This window comes from Channa argus, chromosome 17 (genome assembly GCF_033026475.1).
Source record: "Channa argus isolate prfri chromosome 17, Channa argus male v1.0, whole genome shotgun sequence".
NCBI classification, from domain to species: domain Eukaryota; kingdom Metazoa; phylum Chordata; class Actinopteri; order Anabantiformes; family Channidae; genus Channa; species Channa argus.
In genome coordinates this window covers 13,041,777-13,063,640 of record NC_090213.1, presented here as the reverse complement: position 1 = coordinate 13,063,640, position 21,864 = coordinate 13,041,777, and positions in this window count along the sequence as shown.

Here is a 21,864-nt window from a genome sequence, read left to right as displayed (position 1 = left end):
CTGGTGGTTGGCTGGAATGTTTGAGGTCTGGGGCTAAGATAACCGCTGTTTCTGTCTGCATTGTTTACCTGCCCAAAACATGTTTTCTATTTCCAAACAGGAAGATCTAATTATGGCACTGAGCAGAACATTTTTCTAACTGAAGTTGTTGGACACAGCTCAGGAAAAAAGGCTTTCTGGAAACACAGACGCTTTTTGATAAAAGAGTAACAGGGAGATTTTTAGAATTGCCATTTCATTGTTAGATGGTGTTTGACGATGGCTCCTAATTAGAAAACATTTCAAAATGTGCGTGTCCTGTATTGGTTTGACACTGCCTTTGTGCATGGATCACCTTTTTATATTGGTAGCACTGACTGACATGTTAATGGTCAGTGTTTTGGTTCTGCAGAGGTCAGCCACAGGTCAGAGTAAGGTTAGAAAGTAGTCCTTTCTCCTGCTGTGTCCTCAGCCATGTGTAGAACGTAGGATTTTTTTAAAGAAGCTGCAGTATTCGAGATGAAGCATCAGCTACTTCCATGCTGAAGTGAAACCTAACTTTAACTGAAAAAGCAACATTGAGGGGGTCAGTGGTTTATAACTAAACTCCAAATTTACAGTCTTAAAATAGGCCAGAAAGAAGCAGGTTTGTGTGGGTGTTTGTTTGTAGTGCACACTTTTGGCTATGTGTTTTATTATAGCTAACACTAATCTCTTGTTTTGACTATAAATTCTATGCGTGGTTCACTCATGTCCCATCATTTAGTTGCTATTCCAGACCAGGATTGAACTAAGATATGTTCATTCTTTCTTTTAGGTGCTTCACATAGATTTTTCCCATCACCCAAATGCATGAATCAATTTAACTGAGCAATAAATAAGTTTCATTGCCATGCAGCACATGATGACCATATGTGAGGGAAGTTGCAGGTGTTTAGAACAATTTTCCAGGTCAAACTTTATACACTTACCTCACCAGTGAAAGAAAGAAACATTCTCTACAACCACTGCAACAACAAGGTACTGTGACTTCTTCTTACTTGTGACTCTGTTAATACAGGTCATAGATGAATTGACTTCTTATTCTCATTTACATGACATTCTCAGCAGTAATACTAACAGTGCTCAGAGTATGAAGTATGAAGTCAGACATCTGGGGGGAGCTCAGAGGAGTATTGAAGGAAGCCCACTGTGGTGGTTCAGGCATGTATGCATGCATTTTGGGCAGCTTCCATTAGAGGTTCTGGGCACAGCCAACTGACAGGGGACCCTGGTTTAGGACCAGAAAAAACTGGAGAGATATTTCTCATCTGGTCATAGATGCAATGGGATCCCTAGAAGGAGCTGAAAAACACAGGTCAGAGGAAAACCTGGACTGGATAGGAGGTAGAAAAATGATGAATGGATTGTTACTTTCCTTTTCAGAAAGGAAACGCAAGGAAAACAACTTTTCAAAAAAATGTTTAAAAAATAATCAGTGTCCACTCTCACTTTACAAAGGAGACATTGTGTTAGATCAAACAACTGGCCAGCTGTTTGGAGGTTTATTGACCATCAACAGTTGGCATGACATGTACTATATGTGGAACCAAGTAACAACAATACATAAGGTGAATGAGTTTTCTTCTCCATTCAAGAGTATTAAAACTAGGCATATTCACATTACAGCAGTAAAACAAAGGGTCCTATGCTTCCCGTCCCACAGCTGTTCCATGCACTAGCCTATTTATTACTTTATAACTCCCAGAACAGCTGGAGTTAGTAGTACCACCTTAGTACCTTAGCAATGTACTTATTAAAAATAGTTTTATTAGACAATATATGAAGCTGTTCCTTTACTTCACTGGCCAAACTGTAATACATAACAATTAAATTGGCTCCCATCCATCCTCATCAATGATGCGAGTCCTGGCTGAAAACAGAGTGTATGTAACTGTTTCAAATGTTTTATTGCCCACACGCAAACAAGCAATTGCAAATATGATTATATATAAATTTCCTGTGGTTAAAAGTCCTTGGTGTTCATTTCTTGGAAGTAACTCCCTGATGGTTGTTGGTCCAATATTTGTTTTGAGTCTTTCATGTTGGACAGTCCAGGTTGCACTTTCAACTTTTTTTCTTTTACGGTTTTTCAACTTTAATATTAAACACTTTCTTTCTTTGCGCTTTACTATACTCCATATCTGTAGGGAGACAGCAGTCAGCACCTTGGTTGTTGTATTTCCTTACATTGCCAAAGGGGGTGTGGGAGTATGCAGACTGCAAATTGGGAGAAGATACTGTCAATTTCAATGATTACTTGGCACGATGGTAAGATCAAAATTTGCTTGCGCACATGTCACGACACTGATTTTGCATGTGTATGTATTTTTTGTGCGGGGAACAACCGGTTTTTGCACATTTTAGTGGATGAGGACCAGTGTGACGTAAATGTGTTATTGTTGGAAACTCTTTAAACCCGTCATTCCAAAGATAACACATGTCCCCAGCATAACATTGCTGAAAGTGGAATTCTGCTCATAAGGACTGAGAAAAACAGAATTCATTAAGTTACCACAACGTGACTTTCACCTTTGCTTTAAATTTTAATCAAATAACAATATTCAAATTATTAATAATTTTTTAGTTTATTTTATTTTATCTTTTATTTTTTGTCCTTTCGGCTTATCCCATGAGTTCAGGGTCGCCACAGGGATTCATTGTCCTCATGTTGATTTAGCAGTTTTTATGCTGGATGCCCTTCCTGACGCAACCCTCCCAATTTCTACCGGGCTTGGACCGGCACTGCAGAGCTGTGGATGGGAATGGGCTTTTAGGGGTTCAGTGTCTTGCCCGATGACACTTCAACATATAGGCGGGACAGGTTATCGAACCACTGACCCTGTGGCCGGTGGATGACTGCCTTACCAACTGCGCTCGCTTACTAATAGTCAATATGCGCATATATAGAATATGTCTGTGTTTAATCCCCAGTTATAAATAGAAGCATGAATGTGCACATTCATTGTGTAGTTTATAATAATGCATAGAATATTGCAGTCGCTTCATTCTAAAAGACACCGACAAAAAATGTACAAACAAGTTTCCCAGCTTGTGGTTTCTAAAGGTGATGCAATTCATAATTATAGTGTTCCATAAAACCACAGTCTGGGTCATACATTTTTCACTTGCTCTGCATGATTACATTTAGAACCGACGTTTCTTACTCTCCATCTCCAAAAATGTCTTCAGCTTGTTGCTTCTGGCCTTTAAATCCAAAGTGGTAGGAAAGGTGCTTACATTAGCTGACAGGCATCTTGTCATATTCTTTGCCACCTACGCTGTCTCAACCAAAATTTCATATTTGTGGAAAAAAGTGAAATGAGTAATGAGTTAACATATTTCCCCTGCTTGTCTGACTCAGTTATGTGCGTCATTATGTTAGCGCAAGCCTGTTAGCATCCACTCCAAAATCTCTCCTGGACATTTGCCGCCATCTGATCATTTGGCCTCCTGAGGTTTATGAAGCGTAGTGTTATATCGTTAAGTCTGTGAGCAGACCACACAGAGCCAAAGAGGGTGTCCTTTTCCTCATTAAAACTCTGCCTGGGCAAACCAGAGACAGCCAATATACACAGCAGATAAGACAGTTAGCAGTTCCCTCAGATTTACAGCCGACGCCTCGGGGGAAGATAGGACCAGGAGCGAAGAGAGAACATGGGTTTATATGTCATTTAATGAACAATACCAAGGACATTCAGTGATTTTAAAAGGATATGGAGTCACAGACATGGTGTAGACTGTGTTTGACTGATAGACAGCATTGATATTGGTTGTTCAGATGGCGAGTGAAAGGAAAAGACCAGAGGTGATACAGAGGGGTTGGCAAACTAGAGGTGTAGAGCAGGAGTGATAAAAGACAAGGAAAATGTGACATGCAGAAATTAAAATATAATCGAAGAATATATTTCACGTCATAAATGTGTTATGCACATCATTAGAATGGCTGCAAGCTGCACCACAATTTGAAATACTAATACTGTCCAGCTCCAAAATCAAGTTTTACAGCTAATGTCAAACTCTCTTGTCGACACCAGAAATCAGCCTCCCCATAACCCTAACTGGATCTCTCACCTTGTTCACATAAATAACCCTCCCTCGAGAGCCGTGGTGAAGTCTTTCAGATACACTCCACTCACTCTTCACTTTCTCTTTTCTCTGCCCTTGACTTACATCCTTTCTATGGTTATGTGTAAAAACATAGTGTCTTAATTTCCTTAAGGCTTGTTTGGTATGTTCAGTGTCAGGTTCTGCAGACTCCCCAGCATGCAGGCCCACCTAGTGTGACACTGCACATCGTAAAGACATCAAGCCAGCTTTTGGGGAAAAGCTTTTCACCCCAAGCCAGTGTTGGGTTTCACTAACAGTCTGTGAATTCAGCCCCACTGCAACAACCAACAAAGACGAGGCAATCTAGGCACCTGAAAGAGGATACACACACACACATGCTGCAGAGTACATTTACTTTTAATCACACAAACTCTATGCCTTTGGTCTCTACCCTATTTAATTTTCTTTCAATCAACACTTTCATGTTTGCTGGAGCAGACTGGGAACTTTATTGGAATGTTTAGTTTTCTTTCTTTCTGCATTCTCTCTTTAAAATTAGCATTTCTTTACTACAACACTATTCACAATAACTTGTCAAAGAAGATTTTTTTCTGCACCAAGAAAATTCCAAACGACACGAACATGAGCACAGACGACATCAGTTCTTGATTGAAAATACAGTTGTGTTTGAAAACCAAAGGGCATGGGTTTTGTATATTGTCTGGTTGAAAGGTTACACTCACAGTTATCACTTATGTAATGGACTGATCGCAAAAGAACAGACATGCACAGCAACACTTTATCATCACCTTGACCTCTTTATTTTTCTTTGGAAAACTAACAACAGTATGTCATCCTATCTTTCTGTCTGTCTTTAGGGTATCACAAGCATTTTGAGTTTCCTCTCAGTTGGCATTTGTTCCACTTTAGTGTCCTTGAGCAATCTCTACCAGTCTGCAGTCATCTGTAGGTCCTCCATATACAGTACGTATGACCCGATGAAGACCAAAACTTTTTATCTTCAAGATTTCATCTTGAATTTTCAGCATCTCACAAATAGGCCAATATATACAATATACAAAAAATGTGTGTATGCTTTATTGTACTTATGCAACTAAACTCCAGTCCCAAATACATTTTGTGGGAAATGTAATTACTGGATGGATGATTTTCAAGTGCAATGTCTCTTTTGAATGATTTCTGGTTTCTGACAGAAACAGTGGGTCTACATGACTGTCACACCACAGGCCTGTGTTTGATTACAATTCGACACCAACAGAACTTTGCTTGGGGAGAAGTTTATCTTTTTAGCCAAACCTTTCTGTAAACTTAACCAATTTTTTTTTATTTGCTGTATTTGTTTACCGTATACTGCTTGTATTTGATGATGACAACAATGTGCTATAGTTGTAGAAAGTCTTTATTTCTTAAAGGGCATCTTCACCAATTTTCAACTTTAATTTATGTGTAAATATACTATAATGCTTTTAAACCTCTCTGACTTCCCTATTAAAATATTTCTCTTCTTCTGGCTAAAAAATGCTTCCAGATGACATCACCCAGAGGAGTTTTACACCATAAGGAGTTCAGATAACATCATCTGGGGAAGAAAAATGATATCTACTTAAATGTACATCTACCATCTAAGACAGACATAACCAAGCAGGCAAGGAACTCTAAATTACTGATTTAACTGAATACTATGCAAGAACAAGCAAAGGTTTTGTCAGTCAGTGAGAGTAAGGACTCATTGGATGAATACAGATAGTTTATATTCTATTTACTTTATCCAGAATTCTTTGAAATCATCTGACTTGAGAAAGTGATATGATGACATGATATGCTACAGTACAGATATTGATTGAATGTATTGATTTTAAATCTTGCAGCACAGTGGTCCAGTGGTCCAGTTTAAGTTCCCCAGTTCAAGTCCCATGGTAAATGGTAAATAGTAGCTCACGCTTTTATCCAAAGCGCTTTACAATGTGGATTCCCAATTAACCATTCACACACACTCACACACACAATTTTATAACATTTTGGAAAATATTATTGAATAGATTGGTGTATTAATTAATAAGTAATACTTAATAGTTTATGAAGTGATCATTGGTATAGATTTAGGACCAATAGCTTCATCACTTTAGCAACAAAAAACTAGAAATTTTAAGGGTTATAGATTTTTAAAAAAAAGTCTTTTGAAGTCTTTATTGACATCTGGAAGGCTTTACTACAACCAATTATGGGTTTTTAATTCATAAACTGCTTAAAAATATACAATTAAATTGAAGATATCAATCTGTACACATACACAATACTTAATAACAATCACTAAAAGTAGTGTGGGGTTGCACAAGGGTCAATGTTAGGATCAAAACTAACTATACGCTGTATGAATTATATCCAATATATGCCAATTTGTCATATTTGCAGATGACACAACTGTGTTTTGCTCAGAACAGGTTTGATGCAACTCAAAATGAAAGTGGAAAGATAATAAATTAATAACAGTTTAATATAAATAAAGTATATTAATTTAATAAAATGTATTAGCAGAGGTGTAGAAATTAACTGTGTGTATGTAAACACATGTCAATGGCTAATTTTATACAACCTAAACAAGCTTTATAAACACAGTCAGTTATTATAATTCAAAAAAACGTCAGAAACAATGCAAGAAATGCACGTGTCTCTAGTTAGAGTTAGATTATGGAACATTATTTAAAATGAGCTAAATAGAAAATGTACAAAAAATGTAGTATTTGCTTTGAGGATGCTGATGGAGAAGTACAGAGAAGGTCATAGGAAGTTGCATTGTGTCTTGTAGATTTATAGAAAGTGTATGACAGGGTGCCGAGAGAGAAGCTGTGGTATTGTATGAGGAAGTCTGCAGTGGCAGAGAAGTATGTTAGAATGGTGCAGGACATGTGTGAGAGCTGTAAGACTGTGGTGAGGTGTGCTGTAGGTGTAACAGAGGAGTTCAAGGTGGAGGTGGGTCTGCATCAAGGATCAGTTCTGAGTCCCTTGTTTGGTCTGGTGATGGACAGGCTGACAGGTTAGACATAAATCTCCGTGGACTATGATGTTTGCAGATGAGATTGTGATCTGTGGCGAGAGCAGGGAGCAGGTGGAGGAAAATGTAGAGAGATGGAGGTCTGCTTTGGAAAAGAATGCAAGAAAGAATACATGTGTGTAAATGAGAGGGACCCAAGTGGAACGGTGAGGTTACAGGGAGAACAGGTAAAGAAGGTCAACGGTTCAGAGCAACAGAGAGTGTGGAAAAGAGGTGAAGAGGCGAGTGCAAGCAGGTTGGAACGGGTGGAGAAAAGTGTCAGGTGTTTTGTGTGATAAAAGAGTATCAGCGAGAATGAAAGGAAAGGTGTTCAAGACGGTGGTGAGACCAGAGATGTTGTTCAGCTTAGAGACAGTGGCACTGAAGAAAAGTCAGGAGGCAGAGCTGGAGGTAGCAGAGCTTAAGATGTTGAGGTTCTCTTTGGGAGTGATGAGGGTGGACAGGATCAGGAATGAGGACATCAGAGGGACAGCTCATGTTAGATGTTTCAGAGATAAAGTCAGAGAGGCCAGATTGAGGTGGTTTGGACATGTTCAGAGGAGAAACGGTGAATATATCGGTACAAGGAGGCTGAGGTTTGAGCTGCCAGACAGGAGGTCTAGAGGAAGACCAAAGAGGAGATTTATGGATGTAGTGAGAGAGGACATGAAGTCAGCCAGTGTGACAGAAGAGGATGCAGAGTACAGGGTTAGATGGAGGCACATGATTCGCTCTTGCAACTCCTGAAAAGGAACAGCTGAAAGGAAAAGAAGAAGAAGATTAACTCATCAGGTTAATTGAAGTGTGTTGCAGATACAATTGTGCTGTTTTAAAAAAACAAAATGTGTTTGCAGGTTAGCAGTTTTGTTGCATAGAAATTTCATTTTAAGCGAGAAGGTTGTCAGTAATCACCCATCAAATGCAGAGATCTGTTTTATGGGTGCCGCCAACTTGTCCAGTTACCATAACTAAACAAACAATGTTTGTTTGCTGGTAAAATGCCAGCAGGGATCATGTTGCTCAATGAAGTTAAAAGATGTTAAAAACACAAATGTCACGTTGCTCAATGAAGTTAAAAGATGTTAAAAACACAAACACTATTGCTCAATCAACTTAAAAGATGTTAAAAACACAACGTCATGTTGCTCAATCAAGTTAAAAGATGTTAAAAACAAAAACATCACGTTTCTCAAGCAAGTTAAAACACAAACAATCTTATGGGGTACAATTTGTATTTAAGGTGCTTCCTTAAGTATACATATATAATCAAGTAAATATGGGTTAATCCCTCTGTTTTAACAAAGTGTACTGAGGTAGCTAAATTCCGCTTTTCTATTATAACTTTAGGTTGGGTCTCATAAGCCCTTCCCTGCAGTTGGCCACTTAATTTTCTTTATCACTGACTCAGATCAGGGAAGTTGTTAGATTAGGTAAATTAGTTTTTAATTAGATCACAGAACATACTATTGCTCAAGTCTGTTATGGAATGATGAACAATAAAGGTCTTTTTAAATATTCCAATCTAGAAAATAGATATTGAACATTATTCTAGTTTCTTAGCTCATCATTTCCCATTACTGACCCACCCATTATTCCCACCAGGGTCAAAAGGTCAGACGAGTCAACCATGTAAAAAAGAAGGATTCTGGAGCAGGAGTGTGGGGTTGTTCATGGAATAGTCTGATGAGTCAGGAGATGTGCGTAGAAATAACGTCCACAATGATACTTGACTCTTGAACTTAGGTTATGCACTTTGTTCAGGTGGGAAAACATGGACAATGGAATGTTTTGAGTTTGCATGTCACAGGAGGGAGCTTCATTGTTGTAAATCTGTTTTTCCTACTGCCTGATTGATAACAACATGTAGCAACAACAAATTCTTTGGCAGCTTTTCGGTTTCTGGAAGATCTCCACTCACACACATGCAGAAAACCATTGACGCACTTGTTACACAGGTCACGAACAAATTATTTCCTTTTGCGCCATCTTTTGTTGTGGTTTTCTTTTCACATCAAATACTTCTTGGTATGTGAGAACTTTTATGTTTCATAAGGTGAGGATTAGTTTTTAATTTGTTAAAAAAACATCTTGAGGTTCCCCTTTACTGAGCCTTGCTGAGACATGGTTGGAGGGAGGACTGGAAACCGAGCGCAGCCTAAGTAACCTTCCTAATAAAGTGACTCCTTGACCAATTAGTTGAAGCCTTTTAAAACAGATTAATTCTTTTAATAGGTGTGTGTGTTTTTGCACATGCGATGTGTGAATCCTCCCATGACCGGCCATGACACCATCCTGTGAATGTTTGTACCTTCCCACATCAATCAGGTTCAAAGCTACTTCACAACACTAATCAACCGAATAAGCAACAAAATCTCACCGGGTGACTCTGTACTTGAATCTCAGACTCAAAAACCCTCGTCAGAGGTTATACAGTCAGGCCCTTATATATTTGGACAGTAAGACAGTTTTGTACATGCCAGTGGGTTTGAAATTGAATAGTAAATATGTGATTAAAGCATAGACATTTAATTAAGTCATTAATATCATATAATATATTATAATATGTAATCGTTAATATAATAATGAATATTATTATATTGATATTTGATAAACAGTCCTAAAACTCCAGCCATTTTATTTACAAACTCCAATATTTGTGACTCGACAATATTTGACCAAAGTTAACATAATCATACATTTAAGATTTTGGGTTCGTTTCCTGATTATGCTTTGCCAGATCTCTAATATAGCTGTCTTCACTTTGTGCTTCCATGCCTTCATGAAGCTTCATGCCTTCATGAAGCCTTATTGCCTTCAGCAAGTGAAATGCAGTTCACCTGAGTTCAGGTGAGATGACTAACATGAAGAGCTCTTTTGCCTTTGAAAAAAGTCTTGGGTTGCTTTCACAGTATGGCTCTTGACTCGGTTCACAGAGTTCATAGAGTCAGATTCATATATATTTAGACGGTGAGACAGTTATGTGCAACTACAGTGCATCTGAAATAAAACAAGACAACTTTAATTTGATAGCTTGGTTAAAAATATTGAGTGAACCATCCTGAAATTACAGCCACTTTATTCACAGACCCCCCGATTTTGTTGATGCATAAATATTTGGATAGTTGGCTGCTTAGTTATTCCATGGCCAGGTGTGTTTTATTCTGCTGTTATTGTTAACCGTCAATATGAAGTCCAAAGCTGTCATCATTAGGCTGAATAACAAAAACACATCCATCGGAGAGATAATAAAAACATTAGGTGTGGCCAAATCCACTACTTGGTACATTCTTCAAATGAAAGAATGGCAAGCTCAGCAACATCAAAAGGTCTGGAAGACCACATAAAACAACTAAAGTCACTGACCGCAGAATTGTGTCCTTAGCGAAGAAAAACTGCTTTACATCTTATAGCCAAGTGGAGGAGACTCTTGAGATGGTAGGCGTGTCATTGTCAAAGTGTACAGTCAAGAGTCAAATACAGAGGCTTTACAACAGGGTGCAAACCACTGGTAATGCTTAACTACAGAAAGGCCAAATTATACTTCACCAGAAAACACCTAAAAAAAGCTTGCCCAGTTCTGAAACAAGATGCTTTGGACTGATGAAAGCAAGATGAAGTTGTACCAGAATGATGGGAAGAGAAAAGTATGGGGAAAGAAAGGGACAAGCATCACCACATCATCTCTCAAACATGGTGGAGGCAGTGTTAGCGGGACATAGGCGTGTTTGGCTTCCAGTGGAACTGGGTTACTGGCGTTTACTTATCAAATGACTGCTATTAAAATTGGGAGTTGAATTCTGACGTGTATTAGGTTATTATTCAGCCAAAGGCTACAATATTGATTAGAGAGTGTGTCAGGGCAGTGAAACTGGATAATGACTCAAAACATGCAGCAAAAGCAACTAAAAACGTTTCTCTGGTACATTCATCAATGGCCAAGTTGGTGGCCTGGTTTCAACCCGATAGAGCAGCTTTTCACTTACTGAAGAACCACAGTAGATTGGTCTTAGCTACCCTAAAGCATTCTTTTCAAACATAAGGTGGTTCTTTACTTTTGTTTTGAGCTCTTTAATTGTGGGACATGATATGAGTAAAATAACATTTTTTCATTTGAGCCAATCAATGACGTAATTGGCTACTGGCTGGCATCTTTGGGAATGATGAGGCAAATGGTTTGGAATAATTTATATTACGTGCCGTGCTAGGCTATGACTTTTATAATGTCTAGAGAAATAGTGCCTATCTCAGTGGGGTGAAGACATCTTTAGCCCTGCTGCTGATGTGTCTGCAGTGTTGCGCATGTCGGATTCTCTGTCAGTTAGTCCACTACTTTGGTTTTTGTTTAAAATGTTTCGGCATTCGTGTTCAAACAGGATGAGTTGTAACAACTTTAGTGATCTTCTGATGTTGGATAATCACAATATTACTCTCTTAATATTGCATTCACTATCTCTACTTGTCCAGATATGTTGTTCTGATATTAAACTTTTACTTCTTTACAAAGTGTTAATCAGTTGCAATGATTTGTATTTAACTGTTATATTTGAATATTTGTGATAGTTATATTGAAATACTTGTTTTTTAAAAAGAAAACGGTCAAACTCTCATTTAATACTACAACTCAGCAAAAAACCATTAGATGATTAAAGGTGCCTCAAAGAATAATTTTTTGCCTGGTTCCTTGTGTTTTTTCTGAGTGTGCTGTACTCACATGACTCTTTTACCTTGCGGGTCAATTTCTGTGCTTTTGATCACCTGGAATTCCAGTGCAAATAGCGAAGCAAAACCACACATCTATTAAATGCAGTATAAACATGTTTCAACAACATACTGTACATAGCAATACTCCTACCGTTAATGCCACAGTTGGTTCACACAAAGCGTTTCAAAGTGCTTTGGGCGGGTCATCAAAACACTCTAAAGTTTACAGAGCCAGTTTATGAATCAAAAGGTTTATGAGGCAATGTTGCATTCTATGAGGACGGCCTTTTAGATGTCATTAGAACACATACTTGTGCAATGAGTTCATCTGGATCGTTCTAGAGTATTTGCAGACAAAATGTTCTGTACGCCTATGAATTCCTTCTGCTGCCACCATCATGACTTAAATCATTAGCGGAACATGAGCAAGTACTTTCTCCTTTCCATCTTTGGCCTTTCAATTATTATGGTAGAGGTTAATATTGGTCTTTGGTGGATCATCTCTGCACTTTTTAGTAAAGTATATACAGCTTGGGTTTCCAATGCTTACTGCTGATGAGGTGTTGCATCATACTGTATGTCCTCTATATTTCTGCTCATGAAGTTCTAGAATTGGTGAAACCTCAACAGAGATCAATCAATCAATCAAAATGTATTTCTATAGCACCTTTATTACAGATTAATGCAATTCAAAGTGCTTTACAGATGATTGAAAGTTGATAAAAGGGTGCACGCAGCAAAGACAATAAAACATAATATTGTCCACTAAACAAAACAATTTAAAATAAAATAAAATGAAACAATAATACTAATACTACACAAACACTAACCCAGATGAAGATGCTGCCCAAGGTCTCAAATATTGCTGCTCTTTTCTTTGACATCTCATATGGACCCCAAAGGCACCCTTTGGTGTTACTATTGGATGCAGTGGAACACTTTTAGGGTTAGGGTTACTCATACAAATAGGGTAAAATGAAGTTTAATGAAAAATACATAAAAACAACACCTTAAATACCTACATACAGTGACAATGTTACGCGCATGTGTTTAACGTTATGCAGTGATCTGGATGCAGTGACACTGGAGTTGAACCCTGGTGTCTTGTGGGAAACTCTGGTGTCTTGTTGTATCCTTAAACCATGCTCTGTTTTTGCTTTCTATAATACATCATTGCTCTAGGCATCAAATATTGAAGTTCTGGGGTTTCTATTGTATTCCACTTACAGCCCATCTATTACTGAGACAAAGGGGTACATTTAGCTCAGCATGGAACACCAATGGACGGGAAAAAGCAGGGAGTTTTGAGACTTTAAAAATGAGAACGAGCCGGATACCTTTCAACGCTGCAACGCTGGGATGATTGTTGGTCATGTCAATGACTGTTTTGTGTTATGTGAATAAATATTGCAGTATACTATCTTTAACAATACAACTTGGGGCTGTACATGGTTACATGTTTTTTTTCACGCACAACTTTTCATGAGGATGGTTTCTTTGGAAGAAAATAAGCACTGTGATCTGTAAATGTGGATAACAACAATGCAGCCCACCAAACTAAATTCCATTTACTTAAATATTGTGTGATTATAGTGTGTTGAAATACAATTATCCTTAGACTAGGACCACTGCAGTAAAAGTAGCACATTAAATAACATATTTATTATTTGATCTACTATCAAGTGCCAGAGCCCAACCATTTTTAGAGGGGTGGCCAGACAGAAGCTGTGACTAAGTTTGGGATAGTCACTCTTCAACCCCCACAAGGCTGTTTAATAATTCAAAAATCATTTAAAAAGGAGGAGGAGCTGCTTCAGCTCTTGCGTCATGATTCTTAGATAAGACTCAAGCTTCAGAGTGGGGCAGACAGACTTTACCCTGTGAAGCTATGGCCCTATATGGCAACTCTTTAGAACTGCTCCTGATACTATCTGCTACTATCTGCTCATCTGCCTTTTTCTACTTCAAACACTGATCAGCGATACGTTAAATACTTGATCTACTGCCCATCACTGCAAATAAGATGTAAGAAGTAAAACTAAAAAAATATCTGTAATTTCTACGACAGAAAGTTAAAATAAATATTGAAACAAAAGGAGCTACATGCTGACTTTGTGTCATCAGAACTCAGACAGCATTGCAATATTAAACACAAATGGTGAACCTAATACTGGATGTCAAAGTCCAGCTACCTGATGCACCCTCACCCTAATCAAAAACAAGCAGTAGGTATGAAAAGTTTTACCCAGACATCAAAGCCATAGGATTAGGTCCAGCACTTACTGAAATCTTTAAACAAATATTACCACATGCCCCCTCTAATGAGACACGGTTCACTAAGCAACTGCTTAGTCCGTAAATGTCTTGGTCTGTCTCTGCTCTGATGGCCACCAAAATCACCAGGATTCATCATGCAGGAACCAGGAATGTCTGCATGAAATGTTTTCATCTTAAATACAGAAGATATTTCAGACTGACCAACAAATCAACAAATACAACCATCCCTGGAGCCCAGCCAGCTGTTACAACATCAGCTGTGGGTCATTTAGTAGAGCAGTTGTCCACAAACCTCAAGGTTGGTGCTGGTTCCATGTGTCAAAGTGACCTTGGACAAAACACTGAAACCCCTGTAGCATTGTCATCAAACATGTGCAGCTGTCCAACACAGTTTCGCATGTGGATCAGCAAAGCAGCCTATATATTCACAAAGCAACATTTCTGTCTTGGTAACAAGGATCCCTTTTATCTGGACACACTGTTTTGGGGGGAAAGTCTCCAGTGACACAGTGTATTGTCTATTCTGCTTAGTTCAGATCTTTAAAGTGGTCCAGGTATATTTAGGTCGCTAAATCAGCTGGCATTTATCTCACAGTGCACTAGTTAGCCAGAGGTCAAAATCTGAACTCACAGGTCAGTGTCTTCGTAAGGAGTAGTGTACTCTGATAAGTAAATGGATGTGTGTTTGTGTTTGTGCTTATGAGGATGCCTGTGTGGTCATCGGCCAGCCCGGATAGGAGGGATGTGACAGGACCACAATGAAAGGTACACAGAGATAAGACCGTGTGTGCATAAGGAAAGTGACTTTAACTGAGAGTGCCCAAACACACCTGGGACATTTTCTCACAGGAGAGATAGACTCTAAAACATCTACAGCAAATATAATTTATTAAATGGCTTGACAATTACACTGAACAGACATGCCTTTGTTTTCCCAATGAGAAATTTCACTGAATACTAAAGACAAAGTCATGGATGCAGTGTAAAAAAACAGTATGTTGAGACAGTGGGATTCTTTTCACTTAGCTTAGAAAGGCTAACAAGGCTTTCTTAATTTGCTTGTGTATTGTCTATCTGGATGTCCCCACAGTATGAAAGAGGAATTACTGGACAAACTATAGGGGTACGTGCATTGGGTGGGCATACAAACAACTGTTAAATGCATTATTATTAGGCAACTGCTAACATGACTAAATCACCTTTATAAAGAGATAAGATGCCAGGATGGTGTTTACAGATTACAGATCAGATAGGCTCAGCTAAGCATTATAGTTAAATGAACTTTAATGATCTGCTTATATATGCTATTATTCAAAGCAATTACAGTTTTTCATTTGCTTAGAAACTGTTTTCCACTCTGAAGTCACATTTTCAAAACAGTTAATACAGAGGCCAAAATAGAAGCTTACTCTCCAGAATTACTTCACCTTTAACATCCTTTCAATCAGTCACTAAAATGTAGACAACATAATAAATCTATAAATCTCTCAATATCCCATGGTGATTTTACAAGACATAACAAACCTTGCTACTCTCTGTACCTGCACTTTTGAGATACCATGTTAAAGAACTGGGGGAAAAAATGATTTCTTAGGAAAGTTTTCTTCATTCTTTCCTGTGTGCGGGTCTTTCTGTACCCAACTCATTGCCATGCAAGACCTACAGTGAGCATCTAGACAGTCAATATGGCTCAATATGGCACAGCATTTGTACTGTAGTGAAAAAAAAATCCCCATACTGTTCAAACACAGGAAAGCTTAACTTACTAAATACTAAAGTGAAAATTCAGAAAACACGTAAACATTAGGCATTTTGCAAGAAAATTCTGTCAGCTGGAAGCATGCTTTAGTTTGACACGGTTATCCACTAAAGTTTTTGGTCACTGAATGACAGGTGTGATAAACCTGTAAAACCTATGTGAAATTAATGTAAAGGTTTCAAATTCACAAGAGAAGACTTCTGCTGTGCTAAGAAGGTGATGATGAAGATCAAGTGGAAAACAGTTTCATTAAACACAATGTAGCAATACTTAGTATTTTTAGCCATTACCAAAAACTATGTCATTTTTACAGCTAACAATTTACTCTTTACCACCCCTACTCACTATACAATATATTAGCCATTTCGTCGGAGTTTCTGAATGTTCAGTGTTTAAATCTATTCACTATACTATAGTGTAACGTACTCTAAAGCAATGGAACAAAGTAGTGAACATTTTAGAATTGATTTCACAATTGAATAAACTTTCCTCATTCATATCATTCCATGTCCTCCATTATGAGATCAAAAGGGAGTTGTCTGATGGCAAAGCTTATTTATAACCTTTCCCATTTGTATTCGCCTACACATATGTCATTCTAATCCTCTTTATATCCAAGATAAATAAGATGATAAATAAAGATATCTAATAGTTCTCAAGCAATAGTCAAATAAACAACAAAGACGAAGACAGCTTTTCACTTAACTATTTGTTGGCCCTAGATACAAAGCCGTGTTTTACTACATTCATGTACTTTCTCAGCGCATTCTGTTGAAATATTTTATGAAAGCAAGTGCGAGTTATATATATGTTTTTATTTCATCCTCAAGTTTGTTAAATGAATTAGCTCCTCTGAAACACATGTGCTTCTCAAATTTGTTCTGGCTCTGATTTTCTTAAAGATAAAAGCTTCTTTACAACTCTCTCTTTCAAAACATATTTAGCAAATTTTCAATTTTTTCACTTGCTTCATGTAATATGCGATCAATTTAAAGCTGAACATATTTGGTATCGATTATCGAAGTAGCTCTGTAGCCATGAGAGGGCAACGGCTCGTATGCCATAACTTCCTAATTTCTGTAACGGTAATTTATCATCCATGACACAAATTGTCAATTGCCCTTTAAGGCCAATATTATATGGGGGTGTTATTGAGAGAATAGGGAGGGATTTTGGACACAGCCACTGTGCATAAACTGTAAACCACAACATCATAGTATTGATTGAAATCCAGTCTGTACAATTTTCCTTAAACTAGAAAATGTCTGATTTGCTTGCTCCAGTTGTGTGACTTGTTGAACACGTGTTCAGTTCTAGTTCCAGTGCACTGGAATATAATCAGTGTTGACAGGACTATCCTGGTTGGGTTATAGTGCTGTATATATTCTCTTGCTCTTTCCTTTCATTTTTCTTCTTCTGGCCGGAGAGACTTATGAACTCTTTGAACTGCTTTAGTGAGCATACACAAAACCCAGCTCACTTACTGGAACTGAGCAAAGCAGATCAACTGAAGAGACAAGTGAAGGAAAAGTGATCGGGGAGTGGAATATACTGCTCTGTTATTAAGAGGATGACAATGTGAGAGAGTAAAAGGGAAGCCATTTTTCTTCCTTGTTAAAAACACTTGAACTTTAGGTCTGACTTCCTCTAAAAGCTTCTGTAGTGATGGTGTGGATGCGTGCTTCCCCTGTTCGGCACGCTCCTCACAGCTGGGCAGGGTCAACAGTATCAACACTGATTGGGTGATGATTTACACAACCACTATCAGGAGTGAGTGAAGTCATCTGTGCTACATCAAGTCCAAAAAGCTGTCAGGCATTTTGTGTGAGTAATGAAGTGACAGAAAGAAATGAAAAGAAAAAGAAAAAAAATTATTGCTTTGTTTCTGAGATTTCATAAAATAAAGACTCCTTCAAGAGTCGTGTTTTTGTCGAATGAAGGAAGTGAATCTTGTTGGGGAACTTTGACAAATAATTTTAATATCAGTAACATTTCTGAGAATCAAAAAATGAAGTAATTTGCCAGTGAAATACACACATCCCTATTCCTGAAAGTTGTAACAATGGATAGTTCAACAAATTAAACCCGAACCGGGGAAACGCAAACGTTCACACGTACATAACAGACTCTCATGCTAGGGTTTAAAGCAATTTGTGCGACTCACTTGAGTTCACACATTTGCACAATTTTGATTCATTAATGTTTCAGGCAAGCATGCACTAAAGTGCTTCCAGGTACGCAGCAGTCACATGTTATCTACAGTAATAGTTTGTGTTATCACAGCACACTGTCGAGGCAAACAGTGAAGGTTAATTCCTAGATAATTTTTATAAGGTTGATGAAGAGGTCAACTCTGAAAAATCATTCCTAAGCACCTTGCAGGGTAAGTCATTCCTCCTAACAGACTTACCAAGTTCTCACGAAAAAAGCTCCTAGAGCTTCTTCACTGCCTTTACAAGAAGGGGAGCGTGCAAGGCGAAAAGAAGGAAAGGAAACAGAATAGAAGAATGTGTAATTTGGTGCCAGGTGATAAAAGTATGTGGCAGTCAGCCACTGGGCTTGAGGTAATAGAATGCCTCTGTTACATTATACATTTAAACAATGAGACTTTCATCCTTGCATGGTCACTAAGACACACACACACATATATACACACACTGTCTTGTCTGTAGAGGAAAATCATTCATTGACAATTTGAACACAGTTTCAGGCTAGAAAATGTTATTTCTGTGCATGTGTATGAGAGTAAACAACAAAGTCAGTCCTGAAGGACATGAATTTGTGTACTTTTTTTTTGCCACCAAAGTTAACACCTTTGGTTAGTGCTTCCAAACACGGTTGGATTAACCTGTGACAGGGCACTGGGGCAAAAAATTACCGGCTGGCCTCCTGCAGACCCTCCCAAATATCTGACATAAACTGTCTGAGCACAATAGGAAGTAATTAGTGGTTAAAAAGTAACTAACAATCTTAAGTGATGCTATAATGATTTTCATGAAATCAGACCCCCATTTTAATACTATTTATATTTGATATTTGAAGAAAAAGCAATTTGATGTTAAATATGTTTCTATATCCATTCATTTTCTCAACCACTTTCTTTTGTAAGGGTGGTGGTGGGGTGGAGCTGATCAAGCAGGGTACATTCTGTGCAGGTGGTTAGACTATCACAGAGCATGTTTCTATATGGAAGCCATTATTAGTAATGGGGTTGGCCATTTCTGCACGGCATTCAGATTGCTTACATATGCACAAGGGATTCAAGGCAAACAATGTGTGCATTTAATCCTCTTTAAATTGTTTTTACAGAGCCTCAGTGATTCCTCTCCTATGGCCATGTCAGAGCTGTACTAAGTTACTGCTGACCACACATTATACTGCTGCTTGTCGACATCGAGGGTCAACTTTTGCTTTTATTGTGAAGTAGTGACAGGAAAACTCAATCCCAGCTTCGAAACAAGACGAGATCATCTGCAGCATGTCTTTGGATGGTTTTAAATGTTGCATGAAACAATGGAACAATGAGGAGGAGCAGCCAAAGTGAGCTGCAGGTAACAGGCCCAACACTGCCTACTTCTCAGCAAGGTAACCGAGTCCTGTTACCATGCTGCCCTGGTGTTGTATATGCACTGCCCCGACATGAAACCAGACTGCGGTTGCTTGTGGCATTATGGAAAAAAGGGCTAATATTGACAGACTTAAAACAACGTGACTTTGGCTTTGCTGTAAATAAATACATCAGTTACTCTTTAGTTGGAGTGTTTGCTGTAGTATTAAAGCACACTTGCTGCCCCCACACTGCAAACAGGAATCACCCTGGTTTGCTGTTACCATGATGACGTCTAACAAATGTGCGTCAATGTGCACATCGATGCAGGGGAGGCTGTTGATTGTACGTTTAGGAAAGGATCTTTTCATTAAATGGTTTGTATATGTCAGCACAAAGGGAGATGCACACACACACACAGACACACACACATACTGTATCCACTGTAAACTTGCCCACTTAGGTACACACATCAATTGGCAAACACACCCGCTCTGAGTCAGCAGAAACTGGAGCCCAGTGACACCTCTAATGAACCCAAGTGTTATTTTTCAATTAAACTATGGAGGTGCCCCAAGCCAAGGAACTCCTCTCAGGCTTGCTTCAGCTCCATGACAGACGACTCCTTCTCTTTCTTAAAGCTCCTTTTCTCCTTATCTATCACTGACTGTGCCTCTCTGCTTTCCTGCTCCATCATGCCTCAGTTCTCTGCTGTAAGGTCTCATTGTCTACCTTGTTTTTTTTCCCCTCCCTCATTCTATTTAGATGCTCTGTAAGGCATGGGTTGTAGCAAGCAAGCCTCAGGCACATAGCTCCCAACTTATGAAATTATATACTTATCAGCTTTTTCCATAGAGTCTATTAATCTGTCAGTGAGCTGGAATCATAAACCATAATTAGCCTGCAGTACCCTTCTGTTCCAGCAGAGGGCATCAACACTGTGCAGAGCTGTCACAAGAATACATTTGATTATTTAGACATGTTACAGACACTAACATAAAGATAATTTGAATCAAAAGGCTTGAAAATAAAGACATTAATCTTCAGAATGTTTAGATCTCTTCAACATGACTGATTTGAAACAATGACCCTGTAGCTTTGACGGTGCCTTATGGTTCACTTTTGGTTTATTGTTTTAGTTGTAGGCTATAATTTAATGGGATGAAGAATGTAAGCAACTTATTGCATTGAATGTCTTTCACATTTGAGAAAGTTTTTGCCTTTAGAAAAGAAACTGAATTTAACTTAAAGCAGAGAGAAAAGCAATAAAACACTCATTAAATCAAATTAATAACAAAAAAATAAAATAAAACAGTGGTAGAAAGTATCCAAGTGAATTCATTCAAGTAATGTATTGTATGTTTGTCATCTTGTGCTACATTTGTTTTAAATGTGATACATTTTTGATTATGAAAAAGCAGTAGATAAAGCAGTTACATTCTGTATCACATCCAACCAGCTTAAGCATTAAAGTTACTGTTAATGCGTCAACAAAAGTGAAACAGTAATATAATTGTCTAACACTCACAGGGGGATAAAACGTTGATTTACATTTGGGATTTTTACTTGTAATAGATGCTAACTGATGCTTGCTTTTACTTAAGTAAACTATACGAATACTTCACCACTGACATATACAAGTCACCCAATGCTGGAGAGGAGAGGCTGCGTGCATATCAATTAATAATAATAACATTATTATCATCATCGTCATCATCAACAACGACGTCACTACAGTTATTTCCTTTATTAATCAGCATGTCTGCATCAATGACAATCCCCCTTTTCTCTCTGATCTGCTTTCCCTCCGTATTCCCTTCTCTTCCTCGCCAGGATGTCACAGCTCTCAGCTGTTGCTCGGTGAAAAGAAATGTCTGACCGGTGGTCTGACTCAACCGGTCAGGTTGAGATTTCCGTTGCGCGGGACGTGAAGACCCCCGTCTCCAAACCTGAAGCCACAGGGGAAGGATGGCACCAGGCTCAAACTCCCCTTCCTGACGAATGAGTGCGTGGCGCACACTGACCGGCGCGATACCTCATGACTCGCAGTGCATCATCAACGGAAACGTTGCACGGAGCACGCACACATATGCTCAATTCTGGCGTAGTCCATAAGCTACGTGTCCGGGCACATCCGTCAGAATTCCATATTCAAAGTCAGATTTAGGGAGGATGATCTTTCCAAAGTCATGTGTCGATAGTATCTTCGCGCTTAAAATGTGTTCACAAGCCACAAGGTGTCATATAATCTTATTCTTATTATTTCTATTATTATGATTATATCCATCTAAAGTGCAGTCAGTGACCCTTATTACAGGTGCTGTATGCAAGAATTCAGCCTGTCCAGGTACTGAAATGCATTAAAGACATGGGCACAGTGGATGGTGTTTCAGTCTGGGACACTAATATAACAATATAACAAACACACATTTGAGAGGTTATTGTTGCTTTTTACAAAAT